This window comes from Spermophilus citellus, assembly GCF_964194105.1.
Source record: "Spermophilus citellus genome assembly, contig: SCAFFOLD_385, whole genome shotgun sequence".
In the NCBI taxonomy this organism is placed as follows: Eukaryota; Metazoa; Chordata; class Mammalia; order Rodentia; family Sciuridae; genus Spermophilus; species Spermophilus citellus.
Window position 1 is genome coordinate 27,950 of NW_027672972.1, and position 11,580 is coordinate 39,529.

The window sequence follows — 11,580 nt, forward strand, 5'->3', positions numbered from 1 at the left end:
CTGCCAGGGTCTTCACAATTTTGAAATCTAAAGGCTCCGAAAATCTTCCCCTATTCTCATCCTGAAAAACTGGATAAGCAAGACCCATCTCAGCGTTAACAGCCTTCCATGTTTGAGCATGGAAAGCTCTCCCCGAAACACCCCCACCATACGGCGGTGGGTCCGGAGGATCACATTTCTTGAGCCCCGGTCTATCTTCGTTCCCTTCTCCAGCAGCTAAACTCCCTAGCTGGCGAGACAGCCTCCCAAGCTCCTCCTCCTCATCCTCCTCTTCTTCTGACCCGCTTCCACATGGGGGTGTGCGCAGCGCACTGAGATCTGGATACAAGCGTTTCCTCCCCTGCTTCTCGCTCCGCACGCTCCCATCCTCCCGAGATACCTCACCTTTTGTCAGAGATAATCGTCTCCTCCCCTGTTTCACGCTCCGCACACTCCCATCCTCCTGAGATATCTCACTGCCTGCTGTCTCCGATTTCTCCTCATGTAACTTTTCTAAAACCTCCTGTCCTTTAGCAAGTGCGTCATGACATCTGCCATCTGTGAGGCAACTACGGACTATCTTCCAAAGGGGAATCACCCCACCCTCCAATATGCCCTGCTCACAAGCAAAGTCAAGATCCTTGCCCAATTTATCCCAACAAGGCATAGTAAGGCTGCCCGAATATGCAAACCACGGTGCAGCAACATCTACTTTCTGCAAAAATCTCTGTAAGATACTATGTTTCACTTTCAGGCCTTTGGAACGTAACAGGCCGTCTAGTGCCAGAAGAAGCGGGCTTGAAGATGTGACACCCATGACACAGCAACAGAACAGATACAGAGGACAAAACGAAAGTACACAGAAACAAAAGAAAAGTACACAGTGCAGCTGCAATAAAATATGAGGCTCTCTCTGTCTTTGTAGAGGAGCTGACTCCGCTTTGATTGCGGGTCCCACTAACCGGGACTATCAGGTCCCGCCCACCGGGACTATCGTGTCCCACTCACCGGGACTGTCGGGTCCCACCCACGGGGACTATGGGGTCCCACTTACCGGGACTGTTCAGTGCACCACCTCTGACGACTTGCAAGTTTTGATTTTCCCGGGTCTCGGCACCACTTGTCGCGACCCCCTTGCCCGCAAGGAAGACGCAACACCGGGAATCTTCTTACAGCTGTTTATTCAAGCTCTCGAGAGTTCTTCTAATCTCCCAGAAGCCCCTCCCAGCCTTAATAAAGTATCCAAACACCCAATGCGAAGCTGCCACGTGGAGCTTTCTCGTAGGGTGTCAAAGAACCATGTGCCAACTCTCCCAAAGAAGGAGTTGTTTATCACAGACCACCACAAGGCCAGCGCCATCTTGTAATGGCGACCACAGTCCGCAGAAGCGGCTCGCCACATTAATATATACCCAAAGGATTAAAAATCAGCATACTACAGTGATGCAGCTACATCAATGTTTATAGCAGCTCAATTCACAAAAGCTAAACTATGGAACCAACCTTATTACCCTTCAATAGATTAATGGATAAAGAAAATGTGATATATTTACACAAAGGCATATAACTCAGCCATAGAAAAGAATGAAATTATGGCTTACTCTGAGAAATGGATGGAGCTGGAGAACATCACTCTAAACAAAATAAGCCAATCCTAAAGAATCAAAGGCCAAAGGTTTCTCTGATATGCAGATGCTAATCCATAATGGGGGGTACCTTGAATTAGACAGAGGGGAGTGAAGGGAGGGGAGAGGTTACGGGTATAGGAAGGATAATAGAATGAATCAAACATTATTACCCTATGTGCATATATGATTATAAGAGCAGTGTGATTCTACATCATGCACAACTTCTGAGGAATGAGAAGTTATATTCCATTTATGTAAGAACATTATTTTATATATGACTTTATAAAATCCTCCTTTTAATTTTAAGATGTCATCCATCTGTTTTCAAAAATGTTAATGGGAAAAGTGGATGTGTATACTTTAGAATCAGAGAATATATGTGGTTTTTACACTTTTTATTTCTACTATTTTCCATAGTATGGAGACATAAAACCTTACAATTCAGTGAGCAAATGACTTTTAAAAAGTATTCTGAAATTAATGTTTTTTGATATGATTGGGTAATCAATTAGTAGGCAGCAGATAATCCTAGATAAGTTTTATAGATTCTGTAAGAAGGAAGGGGATGAAGGAAAATCTTGATATCAAAGACATTGTGAGGAGCTGGCTTTAAAACGTGTCATGGTATGAGACATGCTCAATGATATAGCAATTGGAGATTTCTAGAGTAGCCACTTAGAAAATATTTGTGTGGCCAGCTTTTTCATCCCCCCCCAACTTTTAAAAACTATTCATTTATAATCCTTTCTTGCATGACAACCTCTTGGTTGGTAATATAATACCATGAAAAATATTCATGGATATTTACATGTGATAAAGACCTTACTTTGGTCATTTATTTTTCTGAACCTTAATTGATTAATCCATGAGATAAATTCAATAAATTGCTTCACAGGAAACAGATGAACTCTGGGATATTTATGCTGACCTCTATCTAGTTTTTATAGGAAATGTGATTATGAGAGTAGAATTAGTTGGCAAAGGTTATATTTCAACAACTTGGACCACATATAAACACTCTTTTATCCATTGAAACACATTGTTTTTTCCTGCCTCCTTTGTATGACCAGTCCATATTATCAGGTACTATTAGGCACTCATTTAGATTCTGAGCAGTCTGATCTGAGAAATTAAGGCTTACAACTCAGGAGGCAGAGGCATGAGGATCACAAGTTTGAGGCCTACCTCAGCAACTTAGCATAGGAAAAATCTCTTCTAGGAGGCTGCAAACTTCCTTCTTAGTTTAAGCTGGACTTGCAAGGGCATCATGTGGGGGGCTCCAAGGCTTCAAGATAAGACAATGATGTCTCTGGGCACAGAGATCATCATTGGGGAATAAAAGCAGATTCTGTGGTTGGTGGGTCTGTGGCCTCCACTTTGTAAAAACACAGAGTGTTTGAGGTGGAAGGAAGTAGTTTGGTCTGCTTGCTCCATTTATGGGGGGTGAAATGAATTCCAGAGATGCCAAATGATTTGCCCAAAGTCACACAGCTCAACACAGCTCTTCTGACTCCTTTCTGTTGCACCATGCGCTGCTGGGCAGCTTCACTGTCCATTGTGAGAAAGTTGTTGACCCAGTCCTCTCACATCCTTAGGTGTCAAACCCCATTTGTCTTTGTCACTTCAGCACATGTACAGACAAGGGGAATTAGAGTTCACTGAAGTGGGAAAAGGCCTGAGATGTTCACTCCTGCAGTAAGTAGTCTGAACAGGGCACATGAATAAGCATCTTAATCTAATCTTGCATATAGCTCTATGCAATACGCATTGCCTATCCTGAACTCAGTTTCTTCACCTGTCGTATGAGGACATTTACCATGATAATCCTTAAGCCTGATAAATGATTATGTATAGGAATTTCTGACAGGTGTTTACAGAGCTTTGTCATCTGCATTGCACATATCTTGCCCTTTTTTTCCAAAGCCTGTTTTAACCTTACTTTGACCTACTTATTTTGTTATTTAGTATGATTTTGTATTTGCCAGGAAAATAAATCCACTGTATCATTTGTCCAAAACCCAAATGACAAGATGAATTTCTAACTGGGGTCCACATAGGCATTTGCACTCAGCTGTGTCTTGTGTTCCTTGCTATCCATCAGGCTCCCGGTAAAAGCTTTACCATTCTTCCCCTTCTCAAGCACAAAAATCTGCTGCATTCCCACAGAGCAATCTGAGTCTCCTTGTGCTTAAGACCAACCAGCTATAGCTGAACCGTGAACATCTGCATATATGACATGAAGCCAGGGTCAAATTTATGACCCTGCTGTGATTGGATCTGCACTCATGTGGGGGCACAGGAGTCTCTTTCCCTATCTGGGTGAAATTCAGGCTCCTTTTCCATTCATGCTTCTACGTTTTAAGATAGGATTCAGGAAATCTTGCAGTATTTGGAAAATGCTTCTCTTTAACAAGGGATTGATTCCCTCCATAACCTGGAACTAAAAGATGAACTACTTCCATTAAATTCATTACATGGGATAGAAATCTGCTTTATAACCACAACGATCACCATGGCTATGAAGGCTAAGGAAGGGGACCTAGGATTCCTGAAGCTTCAGTCTCATTTGTCATCAAGTCTATTTGATTGCCTTCTGGTCCAGGTCATCTAAAAGGAATAAAAGAGTCTTGCTCTATTCAGAGGTAAAGGGGGAAATGAGACTCTGCTCTGAAGATCAATCCCTGAAGCCAGGACTCATTCCTCTTTTCTGTCCATCACAGGACAGTGCACCTAGTCAATCCAAGGTCAGTCATTGACCTTGCTCTTGTTACCCAGACTCTCAGCAGCTTTGAACTTTTCTCATCTGTTTTCACCTTATAGGCCCAAGCAAGCATTCTGGGTTGACTCAAGAAACACATGTGGTCCAGCGTCCTTAGAAACCACATCTCTGACTGTGGTTTCTTTGGAGGCCCTTTCTTAATTCAAACTACCCTTGACATCCCACTTTTCTACAAATAGCCTGTCCATGGGTTATCACCTCTTTTAGGCTCAAACTTCAATAGTCAGCTCCCTCCTTACAGAAGAGATGTTGGTTGTTGGGTAGAAGGTTATAGTTCCAGTAATCTAGATCCCAGGTATCTTCATGTCCCTCAGTATTTGTGGGGAATTTGTTCTAGGACTTCCCTAAGGATAGAAAATCTGAGGATGCACCAGCCCCTTGTATGTGATGGTGGGATATTTTCATAGAACCTATGCACATCCTCCTATAAAATGTAAATCATCTCTGGATCACTCAGAATACATGATACAGTGTAAATGCCATTTAAATACTTGTTATACTATATTGTTTTGGGACATGTGAAATACAGATGCAGTTTTATTTTTAAGAGTTTCAATCCATGATTGACTCTGTGGATGTCAAACCCACAGATAGAGGGCCGACACCAGTTCTCTCCATATCAATATACTTGGAGTCCCTTCCATAGGCTCTCTGCCTGCCTCCAGCAGAGCCACAGACAATGGAGCCCTCAGGTATATTCAGTGCTTCTTGAAATCCTGTGCTTGCTTAGGTTATGATGCTATGTGTAGAAAGTTGTGACTACAGCTTCACAGTGTTTAAGTCAGTCAGTAAGAAGCTTATTCTCCTGTGCTTGTTAACTTGCTGCCCTGTTAAGACTCAAAACACTCCCTGGGAGTAGTTCCTTCATGTCCAATTGTTTCCTGATTTGCAACAATCTTTTCTACACCAGAGCCAATAATTTTAGAGCCATATATACCTTCCAGTCTAATATCAAAGTAATTTATTTCAGACTCTTTTTGTTCCCTGAGATAAAAAATCCTTTTCTGCTTGGATCTTTTATTATAAGGTATACTTATAATATCTGACCAAAATGACTAGACATGTAGTTTCCAGGGTCAAATACAAACTTCCAGTCCCATGGAGGCTCACAGCAATAGGTCTAGTCAGGGGATGTGGTGTTACAGAGCCCAAGTTACACAGGAGGTGGAAATAGTCAAAGATAGTAAAACCTAGAAAGGTCATGTGAAAGATAGAAGTTAGGCAAGAAGCCAAAATCATTACCCAGTGGCTTGACCAAACATGTCATCCATTAGAATTTATACAGAAGAAAACAAATCTTGTAGTCAAAACAACACCATGCACAAAAGAACTGGCATTTGATTTTAACTCTGCCACTCACTGACCTATGTGATTTTAAGGTTTGTGAATCTCAGTCCAGATAATGTCTATCTCTCTAAGGGGCTGTTAAAATTTAAAATGAGGATTCTTTGGAAAACACTTTATAAAATCCTAAGTGCAATGGAATTGATGGCTATTCTGTGATGTGCTCTTAAACATTTTTCTAGAATCACATAGAATTCACTCTCAGCCAAGGCAAGTGAGCATGGCACGTTTTCCCAGATGCTCAGGAAGCTTGCACATTTTTAGTTCTGTTAAAGTGTAAACTAAGCAAGTCAAGACATAAAGGAGCAGCAAAGGTTACAGAACAGAGACTTGGGGCCCAGCACATCTACCTGTGGGAGTGCTCAAAGGAGAAAGATCTGCATGGCAAGGCATACTGGCTGAGCAGACAGCTCTGGTTAGAGCTCTGCAAATTCATTTCCTGGGCCTGGGGTGACCTGACTGGATCTATGTGATAGAATTAAGAACATTTAGAAGTACACTGAGTTCCAAGGCTCAGAGAAACAGACAAGTTACTTCATTTTGAAAAATTATAAATACAGCTATGGGGGAAAATAACCAGATCATGTGATGGTATCTACTGATTTTGAGGTACTTTTTGAGCAATTGTAAAGTAAATAGGGAAACAATTTTTATGGTTATTTTTCTCCCTCAGGGTTTTTCCACAAAGTTATATAAATCAAATAGTAACTACTTAACTACTTAGAAAAATCCACTATTTCTCTCTATCTATACATGTATTATATATATACACACACATATATATGCATATATGTATATATGTGCATATATATGCATATATGTGTATGTGCATATATATGTATACACACACACATATATATATATATATATTATATACACACATACATACACACACACAATGGAAACATGCATATATATTTTTTTCCTTTGACCCCATAATATGAATTGCATTTTGGGGAGACTCTGTTCCCCATTCTCTTTCTCTCATGTTCATCTCCTCCACAGTTTCTGTGTCTCACTTTGAACCCCTTTGGGGTTTGGCACTACTTCTGTAGAATTATATGTCTGACATTATTTCCCAGCATACCCATAGATGACAAAATCTTTTGACTTTGAAAGGGATGCACGTTTCCTCTTAACCCAGCAAGTGTTTGTCTTCTTTTCTTGTCACTCATCCAAGGTCTCTTTCCTACCCAGGAAACCAGTTCCAGCACGGAGGCAGTTCAGCTCTTAATAAGAAGTTGAGCAGAAGTTATTATAACTCATTGCCTCACCTGCTTGGAAAACATGATAATGCTCCTTAGTTGTAAGAAATCATTTTAACAACACTGACTGGTGGCAGTTCATTCATGGAGGCTATGTGACACCTGCTATAAATAGCACATGATGCATGTAGTAAATGGTTCTTCTCTGTGGCATTTATTTATTTGTAATTTATATCCTGCCTGCTTGCACAAAAGGATCTGAGCTGGCTAACAATAGAAGACATATACAATAAGGTTGTAATGTATGTAGAAATTGAAGACCAAAAATCATATGGAAAGGAGAAAGGGGAAGAGTTATGTTTGCAGTTTGTCCCTCCTTATCAAGGCAATGAAAGCAGATTATGTTGTAGCCTCCCTCCTCTAGGCTCACTGAGGTGTGCTCAAGAGGAGATGCACAATTCATCCCTCACAGAAATCAAATAAGGAAAATGATGGTGGAAACAGAGGAGGAAACAATATTTAGAAAGAAGAAATCTTGGAAGATCTTTTTTTTTTTTTTTTTTTTTTTTTTTTGTAGAAGGGAGGTATAGAAGGAAGTTCACAGAATAAGCAAAATCACAGAGTGATCACATTTTCCTAATCATTTAAAGTTCTGATTACCTATTGCCCAATTCTATAATACACTTGTCTGGGATTATGCAGGAGCTATTGATTTGTTCTACTCTCATTTGTGTAAATCAATTTCATAGAGAGGAAGAAAATAAAAAACAAACAGAGTCTAGCAGTGGGTTTGATACCTACCAGTTGTTTTTAGTAACTGAGCTTCTGTTACAAAGGAGATGGTGAGGGATGTAAAATCAGACAAGTAAAGGAAACCTTCTTTAATTTGGGTCAGGTTGTCTCGACCCCAGCACAAATGACAAATGGGACCCAATAATTCCTTCAATCATGGGACTGTCTTGGGAGTTGTAGGATGTTTAGCAGCATCCCTGTCCCCTCTGCCACTTGATGCTTCTTGAACAGTTTCTACAGACATTGACACATGATCCCCACTAAACTGGAGGCATAACCATTGATTGAGGTAGAGTTTGAGAACTTACTTATACACTGACTGCCTCAGTGCAGCACACACCACAGAATATGACCTGGTGAGTTCAGTCCCAGTGAGGGAGTCCATCTGCCAAGGAAAATGCCTGATGGTGTGTTCTCCCATCAGATATCAGCAACATGTCCTTCCCTCCTGTTCTCGTGAGGACTTTGTACCTTGCCCATTTTTTGGACAATCTGGCTTTATTCCTGCTACGTCAATAGATGTGGGTGGCCCAGGTAGCATTCAGAATGACCCTAGCAATATTGCTCTTTACTCTAACAGTTGAAAAATCAAAAGTCAGCTGTACAGACTGTGTTCCCTAGTGAGACCAGGGCTTCATGCCTTCCTAAAGTCTGCTCTTGTAGGTGTTCTGAATTCTGCTGAAGAACTCTAATAAAACCTTGCTAAGTCTCCCAGTAAGGCAGACCTGGATATGTGAAGATAGAAACATAGAAAATAGAGTTTCAATCTGATCATGTCAGAGCACATAGTGATATTAATTGCTATGAGTTTTCCAAGTAGAAGTCCAATCACTGACTTCCTAAAGGAGTTCTAATCGTTAATTCATGTTATTTACAGGTACAATTCATAAACAAGTTCATAAACATGAGGGGATTTGCATCTTTTGTCCTTTTCTATGGTCACATTGCTTGTGATTGGATTATATGCATGCTGTAGCTCAACCAGGTTCAGTTATCACAGCATTCAAAAATAATATTCTGTTTTTACTGTCCAAGAAGCTATGTTTTCGAGGTACACAGGATAAATTATATATAGTTCTACTTTCTTTTCCATTTAAAATCTCCAAAGTACTTGTGGAATAGCCCCTTTATCTTTATCATGCATCTGTTAAATTAATAATGAGCCTGTTTTAGGGTGGACTTGGGCAATGGAATTTACATTTTCACGGGTCTCTAACTGGTCTGGGGATCTGATTGTCTGGGTTAGACAGTATTATGTTAAACCTTGTTGATAAAATAAACACATGGTGAAATTATCCTAACAAGAGAATTTAGCCCACTCTGTTGGTGTTGGTGTCTCTTGGTGCTAATTGGAATTTTTTCACAAAGGGGGAAAATGGTGTGTGTTCCTGCTCCATTTCCAGGAGAGGGCTTCTTCGTGCTTGCCTGGTAATGAGTATGCTTTCAAGAGATACTCAGCCTCTGATATTATTCAGGAGCTGCTTTTTGAACTGTGAGTTTCACTGACCTTGCTTTATAGTCCCCATGCAGCAGCCAAGAGACAACAGGAAAGACCAGGTCAGCCTATTGTGCTTCTGATTCCAGACTTGCTGTCACTCTCAGCCCTGGCACAGGGCAGATATCTCTCTGAGAGAATATTCTCTATGTCTTGAGAAGGACAGGAAACAAAAAAATGGAAAAACCTGTGGCATAGTCTCTTAAAAAATCTTTTTATCATATATTTTACTTTAAGAGCTACATGTGTACCAATTAAAGGCTTTTTCACATTTTTTACATCTTTAAGAAAAGACAATTATTTGTAATTATTTGTTTGCTTAATTCACAGCAGTGAGAGAAGACATTTCACCTACATTTTCTGCACACACTTTTTTTTTTGAGAACAAACACTTGTCTCATAGTAATTAGAATCACAATGCATAGTAGCTTAAAGACTACACTTTAAGAAGGATGATAATGAGAACCAACTAAAATTGGTGCAGTGTATACATGTGAGACATGTTTAGGTCCAGAAGTCATTCCCTGAAAAAGAATTCATGCCTGTAACACATCTTGCACTTAATAGAGATTCCAGCTTGACTAAATGAATGACAACTTGAAGAATGGGCTATACCATTTACATCTCATTTTTATTATTTTTTAATATATGCTTATCTTCTAATAAGGGAAGAAATAAAATTTAATTTATCCTAAGACTGGCCTCATTTACAGTATTAAGGAAACTAAGATGAATGGTTATTAAGTAATGTTGAGACTTAGTTAAAGCTTTAGCAAAGGCAATTAAAGGCAGATCAGTAATATGACTTTGGTTCCTTTTATTTTTTTTTAACTAACAATTGCTAAGTTTCTTGTAGGCCTGTTTCAGAAGTGCTACAAATACCATGGTAAATATATCTTTTCCACTTTGAATTGTATGCTGAAAGCAAACCTGGAGTGTAAGGGATAATAAAATATTTTCAATCATTACTGGATACAATAGAAGAGAGAAATGAATGGAATTCCAGGAACCATGGGAATGAGCCCCTGTGTCCTGGCTGAGCAAAAGCCTATACAGCAAGCCTGGAGAGCAGGCAGCTTTGATGGGAACTGAGGTGTGGGGGCATCCAGAAGGGCTGTCTCAAAGAGGATGTGGAACTGGTAGGTCACCTCACATATTTGTTCATACTGAGAGGTTCACTGTTCTTTTGGAGATTTGGTAGAAAAATTGCTTTACTAAAAAAAAATTAATGCAATCATTAATTATAGGAAAATAAAAAGTGGTCAAGAAAGGAAGGCAATCATAGGAAAATGAGTAATTTAAATGCAAATAATGCTAAATCATCATAACACTATAAATCTTGAGTATTAATTTAATCATATGTATAATATATTTATTCTATTTGTAGGATGGTAATAGGGAAATGTGTTAGTGAGGAGTGGTGTGTTACTGATTCTTCATACTTATTATGAGAAATTGATAATTACTAAAACCCCAAGTTCAATTAGTAGTCTTAAAATCATATTATTTTAAAATATTAATATAAATTCTGGAAGATAAAACCCAAAAGCAGGAAGGAGTGAGGGAAGGGAACTATTTTTTTCATTACAATTCATATAAAATCTTCTGACTTTTTAAATTATGCAATGGACAAGATTCTTTTAATTCATTTGAAGAATATTTAAAATATCTCCTATAAGTCTTCATAAAATTTTTAAAAATCAAAGACAGTGAAAGGAGTGGTTTTTATTGATTGTAAAAGGCCAGTTTTATTTAACAATAATTCTTATTTTATATGTAACAAGGTTAAACTTAAGCTAGGCCAAATATTACCTCTTCCTAAAGTTCCTCGGTTACACAAAATAGAGGGCCTTGGATTTTTCACATCCCGATTCAATTATAATTTTTCCATTCACCATTGTGGAGTGAATGTGCACAGCCCTGTAGGAATCCATGTACCCAAAAGAATGTAAGTTGAAATTAGCATGTAATCAAGCCTTCTTTCTGTTTCCAGATGTGCTGTTTCATGGATTTAAACTGAGAGTCTGGAATTTGATCTTTAGGGCATGACATAACACTGTCATGACTGGCTATGTGAGCAAGAAGCTATGGTGTTAGGAATCATGAGCATCTCCTGTTCTCACAGACCTGCTTTGAGAGAGGTCACCTGGAAGGGTATTGTAGTTGAAGGTTAAAGTAAGAATTCTGTCCTGATTCCAAATAATTGTCTTCCAAAACCTAAAAATCTCTGAAAACTCAGAGATGCTTTTTACACTCATAATGTTAACATTCATGTCTTTTGAATTCTGATATGTTTAATATTTCTTACTTAATATACCATAAAGTTAAAATTATGTCCAAGTATATCTATATGAGCAA